This window comes from Triticum urartu, chromosome 5 (genome assembly GCF_003073215.2).
Source record: "Triticum urartu cultivar G1812 chromosome 5, Tu2.1, whole genome shotgun sequence".
Taxonomy (NCBI): domain Eukaryota; kingdom Viridiplantae; phylum Streptophyta; class Magnoliopsida; order Poales; family Poaceae; genus Triticum; species Triticum urartu.
The window spans coordinates 95,415,487-95,428,651 of record NC_053026.1 but is presented as its reverse complement, the minus strand read 5'-3'; positions in this window follow the sequence as shown (position 1 = coordinate 95,428,651).

The following is a 13,165-nucleotide window of genomic DNA, read 5'->3' as shown; positions in this document are numbered from 1 at the left end:
GAGCACCTCTGCGATTGTTACTGCCGGGTCAGCCGGATGTGTACCTCAGACTGGGTGAAGCCGAAAGCTAGCATTCTTAAGGTAATATTCGGTCGGTGAACAAAAGATGATTTTTATTTATTTTCCATATGTGCCCCCAGATGTTTTTGCCTGTGTTTCCCTCTCGCAGTCTGGACATCCACTTTAGGGCATGTGTACCCAGGGAAAGGAACCCTTACCGGAACTATTCTCCTTGGAAGATGTTTCTTACTACCCATGTAATATAACATAACTAGTTGGGTACTTGTCTGTTCAAGCACTAATGAACCCTACGCCTGGTTTCCACGCATACCTCCGTTCTTATATAACTGAGCGGGTATTCGGATACACTCCAGACTATCGGGTCCCAAGGTTGAAGTGAAAAGGTCCGCCATGACAAATGATTTACAATCCGGCTAGAAGGCATTATACATGTCACTTTAATTACATAGTCATCTAGACTGACTAAATTCCTCTTCTATACCATCCAATAGGCTGTCTAGCCTACAATCCTGTCGGGAATACTTTGCGGCTAATTCTACTTGCACATACACTAGGCTAGCGGGGATCTCTTTCCCATCGGGCCCCACAGGTCCGACCTCGGCCATGTGGTTTTGGTCAGCCTTGATATACCGCGTCTTCACCATGGCCCAGGCTTCCCTGGCACCTTGACGACAGGCCGATATCTTCCATAATCGGAAGCACCACCGTGCTCCCTTGAGCTTCTCCGCAAGCCCTCCAATGCCTGCTGGCAGGGTGACGGATGGCCACAAGGCCCGGGCATTACTTTGCATCACCTGCTGAACTTGTTCGTGCAGTTGTGAGAGCTCGGCTAGAAGATCACCCGCAGACCCAGGCATCTCCTCCGCGAGACGACCCGTCAGCATACCTGCAGACATAACTCTATTAGCCGGCTTCTTTGCCACACTATTTTAAGGGTTCGTTCAAGCACTTACTGAAAATGCCGCGTCGAAGCCGCTTATTCTCCTTCACGGAGTCCGCAAGCTGGGCTCGAACATCTTTCAGTTCCATGCTCAGCTTGGTATTGGCGTCTTGGAGATTGTTTTTCTCCCGCATGACCTTAGCCAGCACACGTTCGCCAGCCTTTAGCTGTCGTACGACATGCTGGTCCTCCGGATTCTCTCCGGAGTCATTTGCAATATCTATTGTTAGATCCGCAGCCATGCCGCACACTATATGGTACCTATCATTCTTTGAAACAAATGTTACTAGCTGGGGACTTTTCAGGTTCCTTCAATGAGGCAAGGGCGGCTCGAAGTTGGGTCTTGCATTCCTCCAGCTCCTGTGACAGTCGAGTATTCTTCTCTGTAAGAACCTGCACAATAAATGATCCTTAAATCAGTTGTGCCAACTGTTTCAAGTCTCAGGGGCTACTGATATATGTACTCATCAAATTTTCTTACCCGTACATCCTTTACATACTGGTCCGTGGCTCTGGCTAGACCATTTTGAGCAGCACGGATATACGCATCTCCTGAGTTGAATGCATCAAACGCCTCTTGGGAGAAACAAGCGTCACGGAGTATGGCTCGACGACGCATGTGATTCATGGCGCTCTCCACTTTGGAATTCGTAGCGGATATCTTATCTGCATCCTCTGTAGAAGGAGCATCTGGAGTGTGCCTCGTGTTAGCTTCCACCTCTGTGTCCGGCCCTGAAGCCCGACTGGTAGAGGCGTGATCGGTGGCCTCTCCGGATATTGTCTGGCAAGCGTTCTTCCTTCTAGGAAACACGGGTGTTATTATGTTTTTAAAGACGACAACCACGGAGTGAGGTGTTGCATCATACCTCTGCGCCGGCGTCTCTGTCCGGACCGCCTTCCTTTTTAGCTTGTCCGGCTTTGAAACCCCTTGTTGGCGAGTCGCCGCGGGCTCGGCGTGGCGTCCCGAGGGCCTTCCCTATAAAGCACCGTTTGTATATGGTAGGTGAAGTGCATAAAAGGAAATCCTTTTCAAAGGTTGGGACTCCGGTCTCGTTTACCTGCGAGGCTGGGAGTAGCCTAGGGTAGTCGGCTATAATGGCCACCATGGCGTCATCACAGCTTAGCTGATAGAAAATCCTATCAATCAGCTCCACGAATATGTCCGAATCCTCTTTGAGGCCGGGGTCGAGGACCCATTCAGGATCCTCCGGTTGTGGAGGTGGGCTATTGATCTCCCCTACCGCCTTAAGTAGTTCCTGCGATGAAACGGCACGGTAAATATTTATCACGAAAACAAGGGTAGGATGGAAGTAAAAAGAGTGGAAGCTCACCTAGCTTCGAGGGTTGTTCATGGAGAATCCATCCCGTGGCTTGATGCAGAGGAACTCCTCTTCTTCCCCCTTATATAGATCGGATAGAATTTTTGCTAGAGCAGCAACTGAGTCCGGTCCCTTGCGCTCGCAGCGAGTGGCATCATCTTCCCCGTTGAAGTGTCACATGGGGTGGCCTCGATATTGAAGTGGCTGCACCCCCCGCATAATGCATATTGCCATAACCTCGGTTATGGCCAGTCCTGATTTGGCCAGCAACTTTATCCGGCTCATCAGATAAAATACGTCTCTATCATCTTCGTCCTGTGGGCTCTGTGGGCGCCAGCTTAGGCTTTTCTTCAAAGGGGCGTTGTCGAACTCAGGAAGACCAATCCGGATAGGATCCGGGAGAGGAACATCCTCCATATAAAACCACTCCGAAGGCCAGTCCTCGGACGTCTTCTTCGGGGTACCGGATAGGTATCCGGTCCCGGCGATGTGCCATACTTTGGCTCCGCCCACTTGATATATTGATACCCTCTGTGTACGGGGCATAAGGCAGAACAACTTCTTCCATAGAATGAAATGAGCTTCGCAACCCAGAAACAACTCGCAAAGGGCTACGAAACCAGCGATGTGCAGTATGGAGGCAGGGGTGAGGTTGTGCAACTAGAGGCCGTAGAACTCCAGGAGCCCTCGGAGAAATGGATGGATTGGAAATCTGAGTCCCCTTAACAAATAAGGGACAAGGCATACCCGCTCCCCCTTAGAGGGGTTGGGAAAGCTCTCCGCTTACTCCCCACCATTATAGGTGGCGAGCCCGGCTCGAACCGGGACCATATACGCTGGAGGGAGGAATCCTTGGGTCTGTAGCTTCACTAATTGGCTGTATGGGACGGAACACTTCTCCCAATCTTCGGGCTTGGGGATGCGGGAGCGAGAGGAGGAGCTGCGCTGGTCGGCCATGTTGGGATGGATTTTTTCGGGCGCGCTCCGATGAATACTCACTGAGGGAGGATGGTGCGGTTTTTTGGATCTGAGGGTCCTCATCTCTTTAATAGACAGTTCATTCACATAGATGGGGTGGAAAATGTAAAAACACCCTGGCTCCTCATATTTACTTGACACGTGGAAGATGGCCATTATTGGACGCAGAAGCCAAGAAGCGCAACATTTACGAGAAGCCGGACACTATTTGATAGGTACTCGGAGTTTGAAGAAGAACCTGCCTTGCAATGCCGAAGACAATCTGCGCGCAGGACTCATCGTCATTGAAGCCTGGTTCGGGGGCTACTGAGGGAGTCCTGGATTAGGGGGTATCCGGATAGCTGGACTATATCCTTTGGCCGGACTGTTGGACTATGAAGATACAAGATTGGAGACTTCGTCCCGTGTCCGGATGGGACTCTCCTTGGCGTGGAAGGCAAGCTTGGCAATATGGATATGTAGATCTCCTTCCTTGTAACCGACTCTGTGTAACCCTAGCCCCCTCCGGTGTCTATATAAACCGGAGGGTTTAGTCCGTAGGACCAAGAACAACAATCATACCATAGGCTAACTTCTAGGGTTTAGCCTCTCTGATCTCATGGTAGATCAACTCTTGTGCTACTCATATCATCAAGAAAAATCTATCAGGACGTAGGGTATTACCTCCATCAAGAGGGCCCGAACCTGGGTAAACATCGTGTCCCCCGTCTCCTGTTACCATCCGCCTAGACGCATAGTTCGGGACCCCCTACCCGAGATCCGCCGGTTTTGACACCGACAGCGGCTCTCATGTAGAAATACTCTCCTTTGGTTGCATCCCATGTCTTGGTCGGCGTTGTCCATAAGGTTTGTAGCTCCTCTTTCAGTAACCCGAGAGACAGATTTATAACATTTCCCGATTGTCTCGGCCCTTGAATAATCATAGCCATGTGTATGTATTTTTCCTTCATGCACAACCAGGGGGGTTATACATCCATACAAACATGGGCCATGTGCTATGATTAGTGTTTTGGTTGCCAAATGGATTCATGCCATCACTACTAGCGCCAAGCATGATGTTCCTTGGATCATTTGCGAAAAAAAAATTCAAATTTAGCATTTTATGCTCTCCACTGGCTAGCATCTGCGAGGTGTCTCAGCTTCGGCTCATCTCCGTCATCTGGCTTCACCCTCTCTGTGTGCAAGCGCATAAGCTTTGTTTTCTTAGGATCTACAAAATACCGCTGTAGACGCGGAGTGATCGGAAAGTTTGTCGGATGTGGGGTTCCGGCAAACCCTTAAGGTTCGAACACTGGGGTGTGCACGAAGTCTTTCCCTCCTACCGATCTACGCTCTAGCTCGATAAGATCTTGCGGACAAACTCGACGAACTCACAACACAGAAAGACACGGGGTTTATACTAGTTCGGGCCACCATTGTGGTGTAATACCCTACTCCTGTGTGGTGGTGGTGGATTGCCTCTTGGGCTGATGATGAACAATACAAGGGGAAGAACAGCCTCCTGAGGTTGAGGTGTTCTTGTGCTTATGAACTTGTGGTGTGTAAATTCCCTCAAGCTAAGATGAGATGAGATCCGATCCCCTACTATGGTGGTGGCTAGTCCTATTTATAGAGGCCCTGGTCCTCTTCCCAAATATCGAGCGGGAAGGGAGCCAACAATGGCGGGCTAATTTGAAGGGGGACAGCTAGTACACGCTATCGTGACAAAAGCGGTCTTCGCCTGTGAAAGGCTCTGGGGTGACGCCGTCTTGGGCTCCATGATGACCTCCGTCTTGCAGTCCATGGTCTTGGTCTTGTTGCAACGAAATTGCAACCTTTGCCTGAGGCCTCGGTACTCCGTGGCTGCGCTTGCTTCCTTTGCACCAAAGGGGAAACAAGGACGCTGCACGCGCTGGCGCCCGCCTGGCACCTGCCTGGTGTCGATCATCATGGCTCACGTCATGAGAGCCTCATCAGGTTCGCCTCGCCTTGATATCTCTACTCCTCGCGAGCCTGCCTGACAAGGCCGCTCTAGAGGAGGTCTTGCGTTGTCCCCTTCACGAGGCTTGTCCCCTCGCGAGGGTCTTGGATGCTTTGTTGATGAAGGTGGGTCGTACGGCCTGCTGGCTCCACCACGCCGCGGGCCGTAGACAGGCAACTCCGGGACCCCCGTTCCCAGAACATCGACAGTAGCCCCCGGGCCCAAGGTGCGCTCGGGCTTGGCTTCACGGCGAAGCCAAGGGTCAAGTTCGGAGCACCGCTGGCCCCAAAAGCTTGCAGCCTCGGTCGACGCGTGGCGGTTGATTGGGCGTGGGTGTCTCCGCTTCCCCACGCTACCACGATGACTGCATGACTTGACAAGTCCCTGTGACATGCAAGGGAAACCATCATTACCTGCGATTGTGGGAGACGCCGGTTGGCCTTCTCTTGCTATAAATGGGGAGGGGGTGGAGCCCCCGTCGCCCATCTCTTCCTCGCTTGCTCACTTCTTCTTTGCTTCGTTGCTTGTAGTGCCTCCGATGGCACCACGAAGGAAGTTCTCTGCTGCCGAGAAGGGGAAAGCCCCTCGCGAGGGCCCCGGTTCCCCGGCGCCCAAGCGCGGTCGCGGCCGTCCGTGCAAGCACGCTGTGACCCCCGCCGTGTCCCACCGTCGAGGCGACGCCGTGGCACACGGAGGGACCATCCCAACCATGGCGGTCCAGCTGACGAGGGGAGGCGCGCGATGGTGGCGCGGCCTCCCCGCCCGCGCTTCCGTTCAGCGGAGGTGTCACCGGAGTTCGTTGTCTGGTCGGAGAACCCGGCCGGCAACTGCCTCCAGCTTCCGAGCTTCCTTGTCAATGAACTGCCGGCCCCTGGTCCAGGCGGGCTCTAGTTGCAGGCGGATGGTTGCTGCAGCAAGGCCTCCTGGGTCGCGGTCGAGACTTCCGCCGCGGGCAACATAGCCCTGGCCCGCGGCTGGCAGACGTTCGCCCGCGCGCGCGGCCTGGGCAGGCGGTGCACACTCCACTTCAAGTATTACGGTGGGTCGACCCTCTATGTGAGGGTGTTCGGGGAAGATGGTCGCCGCGCCAGGTGCTTCCCTGAGATGAACAATGGTGAGGAGGTGCTCGGCCTTGGTGACGGTCACGACGAGGATGAGGGCGAGCCTGCCCTTGGTGGTGACCGCGTCTCTTCCAGCTACGGCGGCTCTTCCTCCAGTGACAACTCCAACAGCGGTGGCTACTACTAGCCGTCGCGCCCGCTTCGAAGGAGGCAGCGGGTCATCTCATCGCCGCGCCTCCGTGAAGCGCGAGGAGGGGTCTGGCTAGGCTCGAGGCGTCGCTAAGGGCCTGCCTCCGCGGATTGCTGAAATGCCGCTCTATTTAGCTTTTTCCTTTTTTTTCTTGCATCAGAAAATGAAACCAGTATGGGCCCAGAGGGGCATGTATCGAGCTGTGGTTCTTGGTTAATGCAACGTGTGTGTTATTCCCATGCTGTGTTGTTATTTCGCGCAAAGATAACCTAACCTGGCGCATTTGGGACGCCCTTTCCTTCACGAGATGTCTGCGTTTGCTCAAAAACTGCAAAAATTTGTTAGGGGTGCGCTAGAGGATTTTCCATTCACCCAAACCTTAACTTGGCGCTTTGTATCACTGTACCCGAGGGGCACGGATTAGGAGAGATGTGCCAGCTTTCAGCTCGAACAAGGGTGACTCGCGAGAAGGCAGAGAGAAGAAAAATGCTCGCGAGCGCACCTGCCTAGACCCCTCGCGAGGTATGCGAGAGAGTGATCATGAGAAAACCAGAGCCAAAAAATGCGGTAAAAGGCGAAGGAACCAAATCAGCAAGGAATGCCAAAAGCAAACTTTGATTAAGGAGAAACGAACCAACTGCGGATAGCAAATGAAAAGCCGCGTCCGGCACCTAATCTAGTCTTCAAGTCTTCTCACCAACGCGGAGCTAAGTGCTGGTCACTAGGCATGGGAGGGAGCCCCAGGGCCTGAGGCCGGCTGCGCTCCTGAGACTCCGGGGCATGTACTGCCCCAACTCATTATTACGTGAGAGTGTCACGGGCGGCGATTCTTCACAGGCACCGGGCCTTCTTCACCGGCTCTGGGCCTTTCTTCATAGGCTCTGGGCCTTTGTTCACAGGCTCTGGGCCTTTATTCACAGGCTCTGGGCCTTTATTCACAGGCTCTGGGCATTGCCTCACAGGCTCTGGGCCTTGCTTCATGGATAAAACTTCCGAAGGTGCTGGATGTTCCAGGTGTTTTGGATAGGTGTCCCGTCTTGCATCTCCAGGCGCACGGCGCCAGGCCTGGAGATGTGGACGACCCTGAACGGGCCCTCCCACATGGGTGAGAGCTTGTGCAACCCTTCCCTGGAGAGGACCCGCCTCAGGACCAGGTCACCCGTCTCGAGCGTCCTGGAGCGAATGTTGCGGCAGTGGTAATGCCGCAGCGCTTGCTGGTACCTTGCCGCCCTTAATGCAGCTTCGCGACGACGTTCCTCCCCCAGCTTGAGATCCATCCCCTGCATGGCGTCTTGCTGCGTTTCATCGAACGCAAGAACCCGCACGGAGCTATGCTTGACCTTGTGAGGGAGGACTGCTTCAGCTCCGTAGGCGAGGAAGAACGTAGTCTCCCCCGTTGGCTTGGTAGCGGTGGTGCGGATGGACCACAACACGGACTAGAGCTCGTCGTGCCAGCCCCTGCCGCAGGCCTCCAGCTTCTTCATGAAAGTCCTAGTCTTGAGGCCCCTTAGGACCTCAGCGTTGGCGCGCTCAGCCTGACCATTGCTCCTGGGGTGGGCCACCAAAGCGTAGTAGATCTGCATTCCAAGGTTAGCACAGTAGGTTTTAAAGAGGTTACTAGTAAACTGCGAGCCGTTATCTATGATGATGCAGTTGGGGACCCTGAAGCGGCTCACGAGGCCCTTGATGAACTTGACAGCAGAGCCGGCTGGAATGGTTCGGACGGCTTCCACTTCCGCCCACTTGGTGAACTTGTCGATGGCGACATAGAGATAACGGTAGCCCCCTGGCGCTCATGGGAACGGGCCTAGGATGTCTAGCCCCCAGACCGCGAACGGCCACGTGAGCGAGATGGTTTGGAGGCCCTGAGCAGGCTAATGGATTTGCTTGGCGTGGAATTGGCAAGCTTCGCAGGACTTCACCAGCTCGGCTGCATTGTTGAGTGTTGTGGGCCAATAGAATCCGCTGCGGAAGGCCTTGCCGATGAGGGTCCGTGATGATGAGTGATGTCCACAGTCCCCTCCGTGTATGTCAATCAGCAGTTCCCTCCCTTGATTGCTGGAGATGCAGTGCAGCGTGACATTGTTCGGCCGTTTCCTGTACAACTCGCCGTCTTGAATGCAGTATGCCATGGTCTGTCGGGCCACGCGCTCCGTGTCTTCTTCCTTCCCCGGCAGTGTCCCGTGCATCAGGTACTCCTTGAACTCCTTGGTCTAGCACTCCTCTTGGGGCTCGAGCACCAAGAGTAGCCGACCTCCTGAGGTTGGGCTGCAAGCTGGGGCTCCCTTGGCCGGGGGTTGTGGGAGCTCCTCCCGAGGCTGAGTCGTGCTTGAAATAGGTGGCGTAGCTGACGGCTTGAAGAGCCGCTCTTCTAAGACGCCGGGCTCTTGCGGTTGCCACTTGTATGCTCTCTTGGCGATGTCGTCGGCTTCCTTGTTGGTGCCCCGGGGCACGTGTTGCAGCTCCAAGCCTGAGAACTGCTTTTCCATTTTGTGCACCTCCGCAAGGTAGGCCTCCATGTGCTCGTCCTTTAGCTCGTACACTTTGTTGGAGAAGTTGACGAGGAGCCGCGAGTCGCCCTTGACGGTAAGGCGCCTCACCCCTAGAGCCACCACAGCCTTTAGGCCGACTATGAGGCCTTCGTATTCTGTGATATTGTTGGAGACATTCTCGCCGTGCGGGAAGCAAAATTGCACGTCGTAGTAAAGCTTGTCCTGAGTGGGCGAGATGAGCACTGCTCCAGCCGCTGCGCCCTGGTGTGCAAAGGCGCCATCAAAATACATGACCCAGTCGTCTGGTGCCTCACTTCCTGGGGAGGTGGACCGGTATTCTCCTTCCTCAAGAGCCGGGGAATCTGTCCATTCTGCCACAAAATCAGCGAGCGTGGCTCCCTTGATGACCCTGGTGGTGCTGAACTCCAGCTGGAATACTTGCAGCTCGATGTTCCATTCAGTGACCCTTCCGGCTGAGTTTGGGCTCCTGAGTACCCTCTCCAATGGGTAAGATGAGATGCCTTGATGGGGTGCCCCTGGAAGTAGTGCTGTAGCTTGCGCGAGGCCACCAAGAGTGCGAGCAGGAGCTTTTGCGGCATGGGGTAGCGTGCCCTTGCATCCCGCAGTACGGTGCTGACGAAGTACACCGGGTGCTCGGTGAGGGTCAGCCCACTGTTGAGGCTCGGGTCTTGCGGAGATTGTGGCGTATCCTAGGGTGGAGGGTTTCCTGAGACTTGGCCATCCTTAGGAGTTTTCATGACGTTGCCCTGCCGAGCTTGATCTTCCGCCGCTGGTGGCTCCAGTGTGCCTTCCTGACCGTGCGCTGCATCAGCCCTGGCTTGGCGCGGCACACCCTTGTCTTTGCGCTCCTCCCGAGCCGCCACCAGCGCCGCGCTGGTGGAGTACGGGGTGGTGGTGAGGTAGAGTACCAGAGGCTCGAGAGGTCGTGGCACCACCATCACCGGGGGGCTGATGAGGTATTTCTTGAGGTCTTGGAAGGCTCGGTCGGCCTCCGGGGTCCACTCGAAAGGTCCTTTCTTCTTCATGAGCTTAAAGAAGGTTAAGGCGCACTCGCCTTGCTTAGAGATGAAACTCCCTAACACGGTCACCCGTCGTGCTAGCTTTTGCATCTCCTTGAGGCTCTGTGGTGGGCAGATGTCTTCGATGGCCTTGATCTTCTCCGGGTTCGCCTCGATCCCTCTGTGGGATACAAGAAACCCTAGCATCTTGCCAGAGGGGACGCCAAACACGCACTTCTCCGGGTTAAGCCTCAAGTTCACCCAACGCAAACTCTCAAAGGTCTCCTCCAAGTCTTGAATCAACGTCCTCGCCTCACGAGATTTGACCACTATGTCATCAACGTAGGCCTCTGTGTTCTTGCCGAGCTGCCGCCCCAAGGCGATGTGCATCAGCCGCTGAAAGGTTGCGCTCGCGTTGCGAAGGCCGAAAGGCATGCAGGTGTAGCAGTACACCCCACATGGTGTCAATAAGGACGTCTTCTCCACATCCTCCACCGCCATCTTGATCTGATGGTATCCAGCGAACGCATCTAGCAAACACAACAAATCGCACTCGGTGGTGGAGTCGACGATTTGATCAATGCGCGGAAGGGGGAACGGATCTTTGGGGCAGGATTTGTTGAGATTGGTGAAGTCGACACACATCCATTCCTTCCCATCTTTCTTCGGTACTACGACGGGGTTCGCTAGCCATTCGGGGTATCGAACTTCTCAGATGGTACCTGCTGCCTCCAGCTTGCGTGTCTCTTGGACGATAAACGCTTGCTTCTCAGTGGACTACCATCTTGCTCGCTGCTTCACGGGGTGTAGGTTGGGGCACACCCTTAGATGATGCTGGATTACCTCTCTCGGGACCCCTACCAGTTGATTGGGCTCCCACGCGAATATCTCCTTGTTCGCGTGCAAAAAGCTCACCAAAGCTTCTTCTTGTCCCGGGACAAGGCCGGTTCCTATGGTGAAGGTGGCTCCTGAAGACCCATCCTCATTGACCGGCTCCTGCTCGGTCTCCGCCTTGTCTTGGGTGAACAACTCCTTCTTGGTGGGAGCGGTCTCCTTGGCCTCGGGCGCACCGGCGCTGGCTGGCTGTGCCACTGCCGCAGTCTTGAAGGCGAGCCTGAGCGTCGTCACGGCCTCCTTAGTGTTCCCCTTTATTGTGAGGACGCCCTTGCTCCCTGGCATCTTCATGAGGTTGTAGGCCGGGTGAGTCGGTGCCATGAACTGAGCGGGAGTCGGGTAGCCGAGGATGGCATTGTACGGGAGACTGATGCAGGCGATGTCAAAGTCCACCAGCTCGGTGCGATAGTTGTCTCGCGTGCCAAAGGTGACAAGGAGGCGGATCTTCCACAGAGAGTGGGCAGCTCCACCACCCACGTCCACGAAGGGCTTGCTGAGGCCGAGCCGCTCGAGCGGCACATGAAGAAGGCTGAAGGCTTCTACGGAGAGCAAGTCGAGCGGCACACGAGGGTCTTGGTAGCGGCCACGTTGCAGATGGTGGGCGTGCAGAGCATCGGGAGCACCCCGGAGCCGGCAGTGGAGTCGGGGTCGTCTTCCGAGCTGAAGGTGAGGTCGGCCTCCGGCGCGGCCCAACTCAGAGGAGCCCCGGGCGCCTGGTGGCTTCCCCAATCTGACGGAAGAAAGGTTTGATGTGGCGATCTGAAGGTGGTGCTTGAGAGCCACCCAGCAGTGCCGTGACTGCGTGGTGCGCCGGCACCGCATAGCGCGCGGTGAAGAGGTCGCGGAGTTCCCCTCAGGATGCCACCGTGGATCCCGGGAGGTTGAGCAGCCAGGCGCGTGGCTCGCCGGTGAGGGCCATGGGGAACCAGTTGGCCATGATCTTGTCGTCGCCCCCGGCTTCGAGGACGAACTCCTCGTACGCCAGCAGGAACGGTGTCGGGTTTTCCACGCTGTCGTAACGCGGTGGCATCTCCGGCTTGAACTTGGTTGGCCACTACACTCGCCGCAGGGCGGGGGCCAGGGCTCGGTACCCAGACTCCCTGTTGCTGGTGTCGGCCGCAGAGGTGGGTGGCGGGGCACCTGCCATGGGAGCGAAGTGCAGCGGCGCGGGGCGCAGGTTGGTGGGGAGGAGCTCCGGCACACCCCTACCTGGCGCGCCAAATGTTGGATGTGGGGTTCCGGCAAACCCTTAAGGTTCGAACACTGGGGTGCGTGCGAAGTCTTTCCCTCCTACCGATCTACGCTGTAGCTCGATAAGATCTTGCGGACGAACTCGACGAATTCACAACACAGAAAGACACGGGGTTTATACTGGTTTGGGCCACCGTTGTGGTGTAATACCCTACTCCAGTGTGGTGGTGGTGGATTGCCTCTTGGGCTGATGATAAACAATACAAGGGGAAGAACAGCCTCCTGAGGTTGAGGTGTTCTTGTGCTTATGAACTTGTGGTGTGTAGATTCCCTCAAGCAAAGATGAGATGAGATCCGATCCCCTACTATGGTGGTGGCTAGTCCTATTTATAGAGGCCCTAGTCCTCTTCCCAAATATCAAGCGGGAAGGGAGCCAACAATGGCGGGCTAATTTGAAGGGGGACAGCTAGTACACGCTATCCTGACCAAAGCAGTTTTCGCGTGTGAAAGGCTCTGGAGTGACACCGTCTTGGGCCCCACAATGACCTCCATCTTGCAGTCCATGGTCTTGGTCTTGTTGCACCAAAATGGCAACTGAGGGAGTCCTGGATTAGGGGGTATCCGGACAGCCGGACTATAACCTTTGGCCGGACTGTTGGACTATGAAGATACAAGATTGAAGACTTCGTCCCGTGTCCAGATGGGACTCTCCTTGGCGTGGAAGGCAAGCTTGGCAATACGGATATGTAGATCTCCTTCCTTGTAACCGAATCTGTGTAACCCTAGCCCCCTCCGTTGTCTATATAAACCGAAGGGTTTAGTCCGTAGGACAATAACATACAATCATACCATAGGCTAGCTTCTAGGGTTTAGCCTTTCCGATCTCGTGGTAGATCAACTCTTGTAATACTCATATCATTAAGAATAAATCAAGCAGGACGTAGGGTTTTACCTCCATCAAGAGGGCCTGAACCTGGGTAAAACATCGTGTTCCCTGCCTCCTGTTACCATCCGCCTTAGACGCACAGTTCGGGACCCCCTACCCGAGATCCACCGGTTTTGACACCAACATTGGTGCTTTCATTCGGAGTTCCTCTGTG